Genomic DNA, 16,753 nt, shown 5'->3' with positions numbered 1-16,753 from the left:
TACACCTGGAATAAATAGCATCCTAAGTGTCCCATCTGTTGATATATTTATTCTTTGGCGGACATGCTGTTTAATAACTATTTGTTTTGTTTTCTAAAAGTCGCTCTCCTCCCACGCAGAATTTCAGCGCTCCTGTGCTTCCCCAGCACCAGGAGTGTGGCCACAAGAGGGCTGCAGCAGCCAGCAGAAAAAATCCACCTCCCAAAACACTGGAAATGCTGAGCTAAAGCAGCAGAACCAAAGTCAGGCAGACAAATGCAGCTTCCTTTGCTGGCACATCGCATCCTGATCCCAGCACTTGGGGACCACACTTTTTTCTGCTGCAGCCATGGGCTCTGACTCAGATTCTGGACTCTGGTTTGTAAAAAAGTCATGAAGACACGGCACAGCTGCCACAAGGGATGCACAAAATCTGCTTTTGGGTTGGTTTTGTTTGCTCCCACTCGAGGGCTGCAGCTCGGCTGCCGCTGGAGCTCAGGTCTGCAGACAGGGACCCAGGAGTGACAGCTCCCAGGGAGGGAAAGAGCAGCAAGGGGGTGGCAGGAGTGAGAGGCTGCTTCAGCCTTAGCTTTGAGCCAAATCAACCCTGCTGAGCTCAGTCCAGGAGGAGCCCTACTCCACCATGAGTTTCATGGCAGTTCCCAGCTGGTGAGGAGCCAGCCCGTGTCTCCCAGAGGGAGCTGCGATGCTCCATCAGCACGAGTTTGTTCCAGCCCAGGGAGAATGCCTCTGGGATAGCCATGCAGCAAGCTGCCCTGTGTTCTCTGCCTGCAAAACCCAAACTGTACATTTTCCCATGGAGCAGTTGCAGATTTTTTCCTCATTTCCAGTTCATTGTATGCCCATTTCAGTGCACAGCTCGGATTGTGTTACAGTCTCTTGAAAAGGAGCTACAGAGAACAACCCTTTACAATGCCAAGGATGGATTTTAGCTTTACTGGGCCTGTACACAGAGTTGGGGGCTGAGTGGTTTGCCTTTGAAGTGTTAAGGCTTCTCTACCCATGAATATCATCAGGGTAGTGAAGGTAGCATAGGAACTGCAAAATCTAGTAGCTGATTGCTGAATGTTCTCATTAAAAAACAAGCTCAGTAAAACACTGGAGCCTATACTGAAAATATATTTAATCTCAATAGGAGGGGAAAATAAAGAGGCTGAACCTTTTTCCCTCCCCCTTCAACATTTTCCCAAAGAATCTGTTGAGGCTTATATCAAGCATGTAGGATTGTGCTTCCCTTTTTGGAGCTTACAAAGGCCTTTGTAGGAATAATAACCTCCTGGACATAGCTCTAGAAAGGTGTTTATCATCCTGCTTTTTAAACGGATGGGTTTTTTTCAAGGTCATATCCTCCAGACTGAGGATGAATGTCTAATACAGGTCTAAAAAATACCTTTATTATTGAGCATCGCTTCTTGTAGTCACTCCCCTCCCTTACTGAAGTAACTGTAGAAACTTAAATCTTGCTAAATGGTGAAAGTCCTCTTAGGCAGAGAATGTGGTGTTCATCCCCCATTCTCCTTTAATTCCTTGTTAACAAGAAATAAAGAAAGAAACAAACAAACCCCTCCAAGAGAAGTGTTTGGAGTAGAAGCTCCAGCTGGAAAGATCTCCTGCCTGAGGAGGGTTTGTGGAACACGTGAGATGGCAGGATCCCAGTGGGGCTTTTCTTCTCATCTCTGAGAAGGAGCAGGGAAGAGCAGAACAGGAGCTTCATTTCCACTCCCCCCTTCTGATGACACGTTCGATTAGACCTGCCAGCAAATTGCCAGAGAAAACATATGTTTTGTCATACATTGTAATGGTGGGACCTCTGGTGAATTTATAAATGCGATAAGGAAATTTTCAGAGCAGAATCTAAGTCCCTATTGCTTTGTTAACATTTTTTAGCATCCTATTAATCACTCTGTATGTATCTGTCAACAGCTGATATTATGGATTAAGGAAGATTACAGCTCATTGCTCCAGTGGCTGTTTTCTTTAGAATTTAACTCCACGGGCACTTTGCCATTTGCCTCCCTCTGACAAAACCAGCCCCTTGCTTTTGCAAACACTTTGCAGTGCTTCCCTGGCTAACAGTGGCTTTACCTTAAAAAGTATCAAAAATGCTCATCCAGAAGGGAAATTTTTGGATTTTATTATTTGAAATGTTTTGATTTTATTATTTCTGGAAGAAGGGTAAATAAATTTTCAGTGCTGAGCAAAGAGTCCACAAGATCCTGATTTACAGATGTTTCCATGTGGATAAATGCGGATTTTGTCTTGTCATGCTTGTGCAGATCACGTCACTTGTTACTTGGGGAAAGTGGATTTTATATGACAAAATTCAGAAAAAAGTTCTCCAGGTTTAATAAATTTAACTCATAGACTTTCTCCATTGTTTATAGGCCATTCTCCAATTCTTTGTATTTGTTCTCCACTCTGGGATACAAAGAAATCCTTGTGACTCCTATGATGCAACACAAAGCAGAATTAACACTGGAGGATCAAAAAGCTCACCCATGAATAAACTTCAGACTAAAAATTATTCCCCCAAACTTATCCCCTTGTGCCAGGACTTGTTTTTATACATAAAATCAACAATGTCAAAAATAGCAGTTTTGATCTAGACATTCTTCCTGAGTTTATTTTGTTCTTACAGCTTGTCTCCAAGGCATTATCATTCCTTGCTCCCGTCTCTGGTAGAGCACTTCCCCACCACAGCCTCATCCCAAAGCAGCCAAGTTAAAGAAAACTTTCCTCCTGTGCTCAGAAGATGCAAGGTCACGGCCAGCCTTGCTGGCTCACTGACAATTCCTGCCCAATGTTAATGCAGATTTCTTGCTTCAGAGCCTCAGGTGACACAAAGCTCCTCCGGGTGTTTTACTGGGATCCTCTCACCCCATCACAAATATCTTAAAACAACGAGCTCTGCCAGAGCCTGCCTTCTCTGCACTTTGTGTAAATTATCCCTGGGCCACTGCTTAATGTTTATTATTTCTGATGCTTTGAAATTTCAAACTGAAGGCACTAATATAACCTAGAGTACAAGGCCAGATAAAGGGGTTAATTGGAGAGGAAATTCTTGCTTTGCTCTATGGGAGAGCTGTATTTTACTCCCCCTAGCACTCAGCAAATGCAGTCCCCAAATTCATTCTTGTTTTAGTGGGAATTTAAATAAATCTTCCAGTTCCATCTCTTGGCCACAAATTGCTCCTGAACATAATTAGCCTTTCTACTGGTACTGGAGCCTCGTTTGTTTATGTGTCAGTCCTTGGAAAGTGTAGGAATATGTAAAATTTCACTCAGGCTTAGCCAAAAACTGCTCCTTGACCAGAATCCTATACTTTCAAGGGAAGGAAGGAAGGACAGTAAGGAATATAGAAAACAGTCAATATTCTAGATCTTTTTTTTACTTCTCCAACCCTCCCCTGCCTTTTGGAAACCTGTCGGTGAGGGACCTCCTGTGCCAAAGGCTGCATCCGGGCAGTCATCCCTTCTCCTTGCCTTTCTTCATTCATTTCCCTAATGTCTTTCCATGTGTTTTGCAAAAATAGCCAGCAAATGAATCCGTTTCAATACCTCTGCACAGCCACTTTTTATCTTGGTGAAAGATATCTCCTTTTTTAATATATAATCCTCTAGTGTGAGGTCCATCTGGCCAACTTTCATAGACACCCCGATTCGTCAACACCTTCTGATTCCAAAATCAGGCTAGAAATTGTTTCAGAGATAATCTGCTGTTCAAAATCTCTCATTTGGCTATTGAAAAAAGAAGCATTTAAGTCTGAGAATGCAAAGGAAAGTTCATGTTTGTTATTAAGGGCGTCCCCTGTTCCCAGGGTGTCTGTATTTGCACAGGGCCCTGCCAGGGGCTTTCCCAGGCTGGCCATGATCACTTCATCTTGCTTGGAACCAATTTTCCATCTTTAAACCCTTCCTTTCCTTGCAGGCAGGTCATGAGGCTGGATCCATTACTGCAAGCGAGAGGTTTATTACTGAGGTGATAAGTGTCATGCCAATACAATAGTAATAATAAATAACTTCTCTAAAAGTGTAAAAGGGCCTGACATTATTAATTGCATCTCAAGCTCTTGCAGCGTGTGTGGACCAGGATTGAATGCAGAACAGACCGAAGGTTTTTTCTTTGCTTGCGTTTTTGCTCTTTGGAAGGAAATGTGTTTTGTTCAGCTGAAATGTCCTCGGTGCACTGAGCCTGCAACAAACCTCTCCTCACCTGTGCAAGCCCCCATCACTCCCATCAGGGCTCAGACGTCCCTGCTGGGATGCAGAGAGGGAGGGACACCCCTCTGACAGGCAGGGGACATCTTTTTTCTTTTTCTTTTTCTTTTTCTTTTTCTTTTTCTTTTTCTTTTTTTTCTTTTCTCTTTTTTCTTTTCTCTTTCTACCCCTTCAACAGCAAATGCAAATGCTCTAAATCTTCTCAGACCTAAGTGGAGACGGTGTCAGATGACTTCAACGGGAGGCAACGCTTTTAGATGCTGATAAAAGATGTGATTTCCTGCATCTCTCCTGCAGGCTGTCATTCACTGATCAATGTGCAGAGGGCTCACAACGCCCCAAAGGTGTCGGAAGCTCTCGGTTAAAGGCAGAAATTGGTCCCAGGTGCTGCAGGGCTCTGGCACAAAGCATTGCACGAGGCTGCCTCGTACATCTGAGTCGAGATGCTCACGGATAAGTTCACTGAGCAAAAGCAGGTCACATCAGCAGATTTAATGTGTCCTTTGAACCTCCTGCACCTCATTTTCTGTCCTCTGCTGTAACATTTATCTTCTCTTGATCATTTAGTAACGGGCAGTTGTTTCATTACAATAGAAATAAAAATAGTTGACACAAAAGGGTGGAGTTTTGCCTATTCAGAGTGACAGAGAAAAGTTGCACTCCTGAGCTGGCTTGAATAGAGTGAACATTATGAAGGAGTGACATGGAAAAGACCTCACAAAGGAGATAATGCCTTCATCCAATTAATCCTTCCTAATGAACTTACCCTTCGGAGGTGGGCAGAACAGTTTCAGCGTGAAGTTTGCTTCCTCTGATCATTTGTGCCAATAAAAGTCTTGCGAGGAAGCTGATGAATACCGATGTGAATGTGCCTGAAGTGAATTTATTTTGATATTTGACTTGTCAGGAAAAGAAAAAAAATGTGGTTTGTACTTTTCAACCTGATCTGCCATTGTGCTCTCTCCTGATGATCCCATTCTTTAATAACTCCTCAAGTTATAATAAGGCTCCTTCCCTTTGAATTTGCAGCTGAGAAAATTCCATGTTTGAAGCACTTGGAAATGGAGTTTTGTTTGATAACCTGTATTTTTGAGGTGGGTAACTACCCTGGTGAATACCTTGATGGTAATTTCGGTAATAGTCTAAAAATACTCTTCTGAGAAATTTGGATTAAGAGTCCTTTTCCCACTATGTTATAATGATGCTTTGCACTTAGGCACATTCTTTTATCAAAGCATGTTTTATTCATCAATGCACCAGGCCCTCAATTGGTTTTGTTTAATTGTGACTCTCTTTACACCACAGGCTTGGAAGTCCAACTGTGACGTTTCATTGCTGCTTTTTCCTGACCTTTGGAGATCTCAGCAAAGAAAGTGCCAGAAAGGGGAAAAGAAATGGGAAAGTTCAACCAGAGCAGAAGTTGTCAGACTAAAACAAATCCAGAGGGAGGAAAAAAGTCAGAAGGATAGATAAGATTTAAAAACCCATATATTTTTGATGTGTTGGTTCTTTTATAGAGCTGGGAGCTCCTGTTTATCTGCAGTTAGAACTGGTTCTAAAGAGGGATACCATCTCCAAATGAGGCCACCCAAAATTATCTACCTAGCTCCTACCTCTGCTTTAATAACTCATATTAGTGAACTGAATTTCATCATGCCAGTGAGTACTTTTGCAGCCTCGAAAAAAGAAAACACACCTGAAGGTTAGGATTTAATCAGATAAACTGAAATTCCCAAATTTTAAATATTGGCCACTGCTATAAAATGATTCAGTAAAGTCATCATGAATAGCAATTCTAAGTCTTCCCCATCTTCAATTTAACCAGCAAAAAAGAGATCTTTAATGAGGACAATGGAGCCAGTAGCTGGGGAGAAATTATTTTCCAGCTGCTACACGATTCTGGGGTCGGTTATGATAAAATTAACCACTTTGAAGTTGTGCAGCCTGGCTTTATACCTCAGACAAAGAATTGGGATAATTTTTGAGCACTGCAAACTGCCCATACTTGTCCTACTGCTTGTGGCAGGAAGGAACAGTTTTTAATTTGCACTTTGTTCAATATGGTGGTGGAAAAGCCAGTTCATCTAGGTGGTGGGCACTGAATTAATATTTCTTTTCATATTGTGGAAGAGTGTCTCAATCAAAATGAGACTTTATGGCCTGTTTGTAATTTCACAGTCATAAAGATGAACATGCAACTTTTCCAGAGAAATAATTAGGTACCACAGAATAAAGCACGTCCCCATCAAATAATAATAACACATTTACTTAAGTAAAAACCTATATTAGCTCTAACAGATTTTACTGTCTGTAATTTGTTTCTAGATTAACAGGTATTTTGTAGTCCACCAGTCCACTAAGTATACTTAATGTATAATAATGCTTTTCTTAAGTTATTGTTTCTATTCCATGTAGACTAGAAACTACTACATCCATTCTTTTCAATTAATGTCTTGGTATAGTTTCTTTTAACAAAAACATAGTTCCTTTGCTCCTTTATTTGCCAGACATTTAGCCCTGGGGCTAAACCAGCCAATATGTATTTTTGTTTCCCTGGTGGTCCCATGGATGAGCTTGGATTAGAATGGGTGTTCATCTAAAAGTAAAACCTGGATAATCACATGTAATTGCCTGAAAACTGGCAGCAGGTTAATTAGTGCAGGCTGTGGTCCTGAGCTGGACATGCAGGTGGTGCAGTGGCTCTGAGACATGAGCCTAAGCCATCATGAGGTTCCAAACAGAGATGGACATTTCTGCTGGCCCCAGTTTTCTGTGCTCTTTGATTTGATCCTCTCTTTGTGGCACTTTGGGTTCTGCCTTAGAGCAGGCAGGAGATAGGCTGCGCTTTGTCTTCCAGAGCATGAGCAGGTCAGAGAAGACACATTCCCTGAGCTGGGTTTAAAAGCTCAGACACATTCCCTGAGCTGAGTGTAAAAGCTCAGACACATTCCCTGAGCTGGGTGTAAAAGCTCAGACACATTCCCTGAGCTGGGTTTAAAAGCTCAGACACATTTCCTGAGCTGGGTGTAAAAGCTCAGACACATTCCCTGAGCCGGGTGTAAAAGCTCAGACACATTCCCTGAGCCGGGTGTAAAAGCTCAGACACATTCCCTGAGCCGGGTGTAAAAGCTCAGACACATTCCCTGAGCCGGGTTTAAAAGCTCAGACACATTCCCTGAGCTGGGTGTAAAAGCTCAGACACATTCCCTGAGCTGGGTGTAAAAGCTCAGACACATTCCCTGAGCTGGGTTGAAAAGCTCAGACACATTCCCTGAGCTGGGTGTAAAAGCTCAGACACATTCCCTGAGCTGGGTTTAAAAGCTCAGACACATTCCCTGAGCTGGGTGTAAAAGCTCAGACACATTCCCTGAGCTGGGTTTAAAAGCTCAGACACATTCCCTGAGCTGGGTGTAAAAGCTCAGACACGTTCCCTGAGCTGAGTGTAAAAGCTCAGACACATTCCCTGAGCCGGGTGTAAAAGCTCAGACACATTCCCTGAGTTGGGTTTAAAAGCTCAGACACATTCCCTGAGCTGGGTGTAAAAGCTCAGACACATTCCCTGAGCTGGGTTTAAAAGCTCAGACATGCTTTTTGGCTCGTGGCTGAGCTGATGCTTGAGTGACTCCTCTGATCGTAAGAGACACTGATGCATCAGCACCAGCCAGCGCCAGAGCCATCTATTTACCCAGGGAAGTGCTGCAATAGATCAATGTTAAATGCTTATTTGTGCTTCACTGCTCCAAGGCACAGAAACTAATTACCAAAGATAAATTAGCCCTTGTGACAATGACTAAGAAATACACGTCCCAGGATAGGCCACCTTGACCACCTTCACACATAATTCTGCCTCCCACGAGGAGCAGCAGAGGGTTCACGGCTCACCCTTCAGCCAGAGATCACTCAGGGTGGAGTGCTGCTGGCTTTGTCCCTGTGCTGGAGAGCTGGTGACCATTTGCTGAGCCCCTGACTCTTCCTTTTCCCTGCAGGAGCCACTCCTTTGACTCCCGTGTGTCTCTGTTTGCCCAGCTGTGGATTAGCAGCAGCAATAAATAAAACACCTTATGCAGATACCAGCAGACCTGACTGATGGCAAACTGTCCCCAATGGTTTTGAGTTAACACATGAGCTTATGAGCTTTGCCTTTACACCTTGACTGCTCAGGAACTGCAAGTGCCTTGCTCTGTGTCACCTGTGCAGCAGTCAGTAACAAATGGAAAGTTTTCCATCTGGGGTGTGATTACAGAGTTTTTTTCTAGCTAAAGGCCCTCGGTGTTTCTCATGGCAGCTGTAATCCTCAAATGAGGGCTTGTCAGAGTTGCAATAGGTTTGGAATGTCACTGCTTCAGCTATCCCACCCCTGGATCTTTGGCTTCTCTCTTCCTGCCAAAATTGGTGGATCTGGATCCAAAAACATCTACCCCCATCTTATCCTCTTATTCTCTAACTGGAGCTGAGGGCCTCAGGATGGATCTCTGGGAGTGTCTGGGAGGCTGCAGAGCTCCTCTAAGTTTTCCCTGCAAGGAAAGCAGGAGAGAGCTGCTTCCCTTCACTTTTTACCCTGAGCCCTTACAAAAGGTCTTGCTAGGCTGGGCACTGCATTTTCCATGAATTGTGTAAAACCAGAGTCCAAAGCCATTATGGATTCAACCCTGCTCACTGTGTCCATCATAACAAGCTCAGGGGAGACCTGCAGCACTGCAGGAGGAATAACTTGAGGGGGGAAATCTTGGGAGCACTCACAGTGCCTGGGGGAGGGTCATGCTGGTGTCAGTATCTGTGGGAAAGATCCTCTGTAAGCCAGGTTGACTAAATTGCTCTCAAATAGCTCAGAAATGACTACACCCTTCCCTATCTCCATGGGAAGTACCTCTGCCAGCTGATATTTCTTAGCATTCCCCGTGCCCTTTTCACCTGGCTGCATCACTGTGGCACCACAGACCCATCTGATACGGGAGCAGAGCAGACCTGTTCTCCTGGGCCATCCCAAACCGTACTTTCAGCTCTCAAAGACATCCATTCCTCTCAGTATCGCATCCCAGTTCTCCTCCGTACTGAAGGCACCCCCTGGGTTTGGGGCATCAGCACTTTTTGGTCACCACAATCTTCCTTTTCTTCCAGGCTCATTAGTGGGAATATTAAGCCGTGTGACTGACCCTTGAGGAAGACCCTAGGAAATGCCTCCAGGTCTGGTCTCCGAGCACTCCTTTTTGCTGGGTCCCAGGTATAATGAGGAGAAATAACCTGCATTTTTATAACTACGTTTTAGCAAGCTAATATTTTCTAAATGTGAAGGGAACCATCGCCTCTGTCCCTGTGACATCCTCTCTCCACGTGCTTCCCAGCCAGCAGAGCAAAGCACTGATGAAGTTTCTGCAGCCAGGCCAGAGCCCCTGTGCTTTTTTGGGGTGGACACATCAGCTCTGGCTTCCAGATGTGGGGACACCACCGCTGTCTCTGCCAAGCCATCGGGCAAGGATTGGCCCCAGCTGTTAACCCGCTTGGATTTTACAGAATCACAGAATCACAGAATAATGAGGTTGGAAGAGACCTCTAAGATCATCAAGTCCAACCCATGCCTTAACACCTCAACTAGACTATAGCACTAAGTGCCATATCCAGTCTTTTTTTAAACACATCCAGAGATGGTGACTCCACCACCTCCCTGGGAAGACAATTCCAAGATTTATAGCATCTCCTTTGCAAGCCTGGAGGAACAGACCCGAAGGTTACCCCTGGGTGGGGTTGTACCCACTCCATCAAAGCCTCCTGGCCCTGTCTGTGCTGTCACAGGTAATTTTCCAGAATTTTGGTTTCCGGCAGCAGAGGTCAGCATTGCCCTGCTGATGGACGGCCACGTCCCCGCCTGCAGGGAACGGCAAAGCATCACAAAATCAGTTTCCATGATTGTTCTTTTATTGTGACGGGCTGTGTCTTTGGGCTCCAGCAGCTCCTGGAGGGGCAGGTGACCAAGCTGTGTCTCCTGGGCGGTGACACTGGACATGCCATGGGCTGCTCAGGGGGCCTGGGGACAGCAGAAGTGTACTCAGGGTGCTGTCCTGAGGGACACCTGTGTCCACCTAGAGTTGCAGCAGGAGAGAGGCTGATAGCCCCAGCACCACAAACACCCCCAAACATGGACAGGCAATGGAGCCTGGGGGCCTTGGCCACGGATCTGCTGTTCCCTGTTCCCATCAGGACTGCACTTCGTCTGGCTGATTTATGTCTTGTTAAATGGCTGAGGGATGTTATTGTCAACTGTTATTGCATATAGATGATTATAGCACTTCTAAACAACTTATTGGACACTCTAGTCAGTCCATTAAATAGCTACTCATTCAGTGTAAACATCCTTTTGACACGTGGTGGGTCCAGCAGAGGAAACAAAAATATGAGCCAGTCCTCCAGGGACCTATCTAATGCCTAATCGCTGTGCTATGTCCCTAACATTTTTTTCCTGAGCTGGGAAATTCACCTTTCTGACTAGGAGTAGTCTTTATTTTGAAGTCTTTGGGGTTTTTACCTACGTGTTGAATGACTGAGCCAGGCAGTTTCCAATCCATATGTTCTGCACCGTGCTGAAGTTACACCACCCTTGGCACACAATGGAAATATTGCACACCAACAAAGCCAGCAGCTGTGCCAGTCAAACTGGTTGCCTCCGTGTAGTTGTCAGCTAAAATCCCAGTCTAATAATAAACCCTGGAAGTTGTTGACAGAAGTCGTTTCCATGCTGTCTGGCACCCTCTGTGTGCCTCCACTTGGAGCAGGGGAATGGCACAGAGCAAAGCTGTCCCCAGAAGCTGAGTGGCCTGTGGGGACAATGTTGGCAGCCCTGCAAAGCAAAAGTGGCTTTCATGTCTCCACAGATGCTGATCAGCCTTTATTCTGGGTTGAGGGAAGTGGTTTCTATCTTTCCCTTTGCACTCCAGGAGGTACACAATTTTAGGAGATCAATTTGGGCTGAATGCCTAACAAAAATAAACAGTTTGAAGGCTGGATTTGGTACCTTTGGTACCTGGTGTCATTACCCTGGTAATGACAAGGAAATTCAGGTGCAGTGGTAAACCTGGTGAGCTTGGCCTTCAGCACTGGCCATCAAATTGAAGTCAACATGAAATCACCTCAGACACGTGTGTGATGTGAGAGACTTTGTGGGATTGTTCATGGGAAGCTGCCTCGGGAGCCCAGGACTGAACTCTGTTAGAGGAATGAACCCTTATTGCCATTTCCTCCGTGTCCCTCAGGCATTTGTTGTGTCTCATACATTTCTGTGCTTTCTTAAAGCTTCCATCCCTTGCAGATGATTGCAAGGCCCACAAAAATTCAGTATTTGATCCCAAATGAGAAGTACACCAGTGGGACAAGGATTAACCCAGCAGCTTCGGTCTCAGGACAGTTGGATGTGGCGCCACGTGGAGATGAAGATCTCACTGTGTGGTGGGAGCAGCCTGGGCCCTCCCTGGTCCCCACCTTGCAGTTTGAGAGGTGTTTGCTATCGAGTTCACAAAAGAAACACCACACAGGATCCCCTGGCTGTGGCAATAGATTCAATCAGTCTCAGTCCATTAGCTTAACTAATCAATAGCTGTAAGTGCCATAATGCTGTCTCCTACTTCATCACAAAAGCTGAAAACTTACAGGAGGCCACGTGTAATTATGGGCACTCTCTCCATTAACTTCAGGAGAATTAAACAGCCAATATTTGGCTGTCTGGCAGGTTACATCTGTCAGGAAAGCTGGCACAACCAACTCAAACAGAGCAGATTAATGGGGGGAAAAAAGTCACATTTTTATCAAGGCTTTTCATGATGTTACCAGGTCACTGTCACCCCAGCAGCTCAGCATGTGTTTTGGATGGCAGACCTGCATCTCCCCAGCTGCAGGGATCTGAGACAGATGTGGCCCAGGTTTGGAATGACTGCAGAAGATCCCACTGCCTTGCTCTGGAGTGAGAAAATCCTTGCTGAAAATTGCAAGAAATAACACCAAGAGAAAAAAAAATAATTCCCTCAATTATTCATTGTGCAAGTAATAGTAATTAATTTTACTAGTAAACAACAGTAACAACAATAACAATAATCCTCTTCACAATTTTTTTTTGCTCGTTCCCATGCTGAAAATCCTGTCTGGAAAAAAGGTGGCTCCAAAGTTTTACATTAAGCTCCCTTTAAGGCAGATGTCTGCCTCTGGGAAGCCAAAAGTGGACCACATTTGCATTTTTGTGCCTGAAGGCTTCAGGCTGGACCTTTAACCCTGCGTTACCAGCAGCATTCCAGAGCCAGGGGGCACATCCACAGCCCAGGTCTCTCCACGGGGCTCTGAGTTGTAAAACTCATTAGCTATAGCATGACTGTGTTATTTCAATTATTTTTGCCATCACTGATACACTGTAACAGATTCCAGTTCTCTTTGCCTTTTCACGTACTGTACCCAGCCTTGTGTATCCTAATTTGAAAGATGTTCCCTGCTGCCTTCTCCCACTCTTCCCAGTCCCCTTGGAATCTGGATATGGCTGCAACAGGAGGACAAGCACCCCGAGCATGGCCAGGAGGTGACTCCTATCACTGAAATCAGGAGCAAAGCCTGAAGCGCTTCTTTTGCCATCATTAACTTCGCCAGGGGTTGTCAGAGCAGAGACAAAATCAAACCCAAGTGGAACACCAAATATGATCTGCAGAGCAGGCTCATCCCAGGGTAGAGATTGCAAAGAGGATTCCTGCTCAGTCAAAGCATGAATGCACCTATGTATAAAGCAACTCAGAGGCTTTTGTCTGTGGGAAGATGAGAGGTGAGTAGGGATCAAAATAACAAGGTGGCAATGTAGCTTTCTAATAAAAGCCTGACGCCTCTAGAGTAACTGGTCCCAGGTTTATTTAATCAGGAAAATAGCTGGGAGTTTAAATAACTTGCAATATAAAGCCTGCACAAAGGAGAGAGTGAGCAGGCTGGGTTGGATGTGTCCCTATCTTGCGGGAGGATGTGAATTTGAAAGAAGCAGCGACACTTGGAAACTGCCCACAATGGCAGCAGCTGGATGGAGGGGAGAGATAGAAACGGTATTAAAAATATATTATTTCCAGCAGCAGATGCAGGCCTACAGGGCAGAAAGGGAAGGGAGAGCAGGGATCATGGGAAGAGATAAGGAGGGCAGGTGGAGACACCACGCCCGGAATGGCAATTGCTGGGGCTGTGCCGGGGAAGGAGCTCCAAGGATGCGATCAGGGACCAGGCAAGCAGGCTGCAACCAGGCTCCCTGCAGCATCCCCCCCTGCCCCTTCCACCCCACACACAGCCTTCCAAAACATTCCTCCTCACACACAACCCTTCACATCTGGCTTCAGAGCAAATAAATACACCTTCAGTTGAAGGCTTGAGGAGACGACTGTCATTTCTTTGGGAATGGCTTTTCACAGGGGGCTGGAAATCCACAGCACTTCTGGGGAAGCTTCTAGATGGCCTTTTCAGCTTCTCTTGCTGAAGCACAAATGGACTCTGCAGGCAGGAGCTTCCAGTCAAGGCTCCTGTTGGCTCCAAATTAAGTTGTAATTAAAAAAAAATCAGATGACAGCAGTGCCCATGAAGAGCTCTTGTACATTTTCACTCGAGCAATGTTCTAGCACTATGTCAAGGGCTTTTGCATGATCCATGTACCTCCAGTGATAAGTACTAGCGAGGAAGCAGTGCTTTTGTACTGATGTTTCACTGTGAAATAGCACATTTGCAACCTCTTTTGGCAGTAGGCGGTACGCTCAGCTCCAAAATTGATCTATTAGCTCAAACTGTAGTAAAAAAAAAAAAAAATAGTATAAATTAAAGCATGGCTGTGTTCAAAGCCAAGCTTCAGCACGGCTTTGGAGAGGAACTTTTTGCATCGGCAGGTGGTGATAAAGCAAGGGGGAACGGCTTTAAACTAAAAGAGGGTGGGCTTAGATTAGATGTTAGGAAGAAATTATTTTCTGTGAGGGTGGGGAGGCCCTGGCACAGAGAAGCTGTGGCTGCCCCTGGATCCCTGGAAGTGTCCAAGGCCAGGCTGGATGGGGCTTGGATCAGCCTGGGACAGTGGAAGGTGTCGCTGCCCATGGCAGGGGATTGGAACAGGATGAGCTTTAAGGTCCCTTCTAACTCAAACCCTTCTGTGACCCTCTGGCAATACCAGACCCTGATGGCTTGCAGCCCCTCTCACTTTCCACCTGGAATGGCAGAGAACCAGGGCCGGACTGCACGTGACAGTAGTTGATCGTAACATATGGCATTAAAAAAAAAAAATAAACAAAAATCTGGAATCATTGTTAACAGCAGTCTGCAAAGCTGTCAGTCTGTTCCTGAGGCCCTGCCTGCAGTTTGTTTTGTGGCTGTGAGATGCACAGTGCCATTAAAACTCACTCTGCCGCGTGTGCTTGCTGAGGATGAAGGGCTGGAGAGGCCAAGGTCACGGCAGAGCAGCCTCCCATGGCCAGCCGTGCTGCTTGCAGGATCTCCAGATCTTTATTTTTCTTATTCCTCCACCCCTGACCCATTGTTAGGCCTGGGAGAGATAAAACCAGCATGAGCTGAGCTTCACCTCCATCCGTGGGAGGCTGGGGCCGCACAGGTTCCCTGAGAACATCCAGTGCTGCTGAGCCCCTTCCCACCCAGGCACTCCTAAAACCCACTGGCCCTCTCCTTCCACTCTGGTTCTCGTCAGTAACCTGTGAGAACGTCCCACCACTGTCATTAAGGGGCAGAAGGGGCAAAAACTTGTGAGTTGTACGGAAAAAAAGAAGAAAAAAGGGCAAAGAAGAAAAGGGAAAGGCAAGTGACTGGTGTGGAGGTGCTGGGTGCAAAGCCCCACTTCCAGGGTGCTGTTTTCTGTCCCAGGAAGAAGAATCTCATCAAAGAAGAAATATGGAGCGTTTTAGATATAAAGGTTGCCATGGCAATGTAATGCCCGAAGTGGTGCACAGACAGACCCCAGGAGGGTGTCACCCCTGTGCTGGCACTGTCAGCTGCCACCCAGCCCAGGATCCCACGGGCCTGGAGGAAATGAATTTTGTCTAAAGGATACTCTTCACCAGGCCACGTGGGGTTTTGGCACGAGGGGTGAATTGCAAACATCCGAAGTGTTCCTAATGCGCACAGCTCCGTGCCAAGGTTTTGATGACGAGAGCCGTAAGCAGCTCCTGCCATCGGAGGAGAGAGCTGCCTAAACCCTTTCCAAAGCTTAACAGAAGCTCCCACAGGATGAGACATGAAGGAAACGCTGCGCTTCAAGCAGATTTAGGAGGCAGGTGAGCCACGGCAAGGCGTTGCAAGCGGAATATTCCCTCGTCGAGTCGCGCTGTGACGGCAGGAGCTGCCACGTCGGAGCAGGGCGCAGGCCGACGGCAGTGCCATGTGCTCAGGGGCGTGATGCCTGCCCAAACACGGCCTGGAAGAAAGCCCTTCTAATTTTGGTTGATTGCTTTTCAAGGGTGGCTCGTTCAGATCCTCTTTGTCGCACCAGATCTTGAGGGAAGAGCTGGAGGAGGAGGAAAGGGGAAATTAGTAATGTGGGGAAGGTGCCAATGGGAAGTGGATGTTGCACAAATATAGGAGAGACGGTGATCTTTTGAGCCAGGGATATTTGTTTTGAAAAAAACCCACAACTATTGCTGTTAAAAGTGAAAATTAATTAGAACAGGAGCAGGTATTAAGAGCTGCATGATCTCTGTCTCACTTCATGCTTTCATCACCCGTGGGTCTGAAGCTCCACTGAGTCAGCCTGGCAGCAGGGGCATGCCCTCATGACAGTGTCTGAAAAACAATGCCCAGGTTGTTATTTTTCACTTAATATTGTCATATTTTCATTTATAGGCTGTTGGGTATTTCTGTCAGTTCTCTCCTCATATCACTGCATCTGCAAAAGAGAAAATAATTATTCTCATATATAGGTAAAACCCCCTAAGAATTGGTTTGGGTTTATGGTTTTTTTTTTTTTCTTTTTTTTTCATAATGAATGAATATTGCTTCCTAAAATGTGTAGAAAACCTGAATCAGCAGCTAAAGTGGCACACACACACACAAAAAAAGCCATCCCCTCTTCCCTGGCATAACTCTGCTTTCCCATAATATCAATAACCTGAGCCAGGTCTTTGCAGAGTCCTTCATGCTTCTCCAGCACAGAAGAAGGTTTCTTGGCAGAGATTGCAGTCCCCAGGAAAAAATGAGCTGCACTCAGGGCTAGCAAGAAGCTGGGGGTTTTGTGTCTTGTCCATGGCTGCTCGTGGCTTCCCATGCCAAGAGCTGCACACTCTGGATGATTTCCAGCAGCATCTCCTTCCACCAGCTTCTGGTGTGGAGCACCTCTTGGTGAAGGTGTGACCATCCTTGAGCACCTCCAAAACCAGGCACAGTAATAAACTCTCCTTGCCAATGTTATTTTTTTTTCCCAAATAGAATTTCTTTCTGAGATCAACTCAATTAAGAATTTCAGTTTCAAATTGCTAATTGAAATGCTCTAATATTTTGGGGTTTTTTTTCAGTCTGGGAATAGAGCACTGATTTGTTTCACTAATTG

Source organism: Hirundo rustica, chromosome 7, assembly GCF_015227805.2.
Source record: "Hirundo rustica isolate bHirRus1 chromosome 7, bHirRus1.pri.v3, whole genome shotgun sequence".
NCBI lineage: Eukaryota > Metazoa > Chordata > Aves > Passeriformes > Hirundinidae > Hirundo > Hirundo rustica.
Note: the sequence above shows the minus strand (reverse complement) of the source record.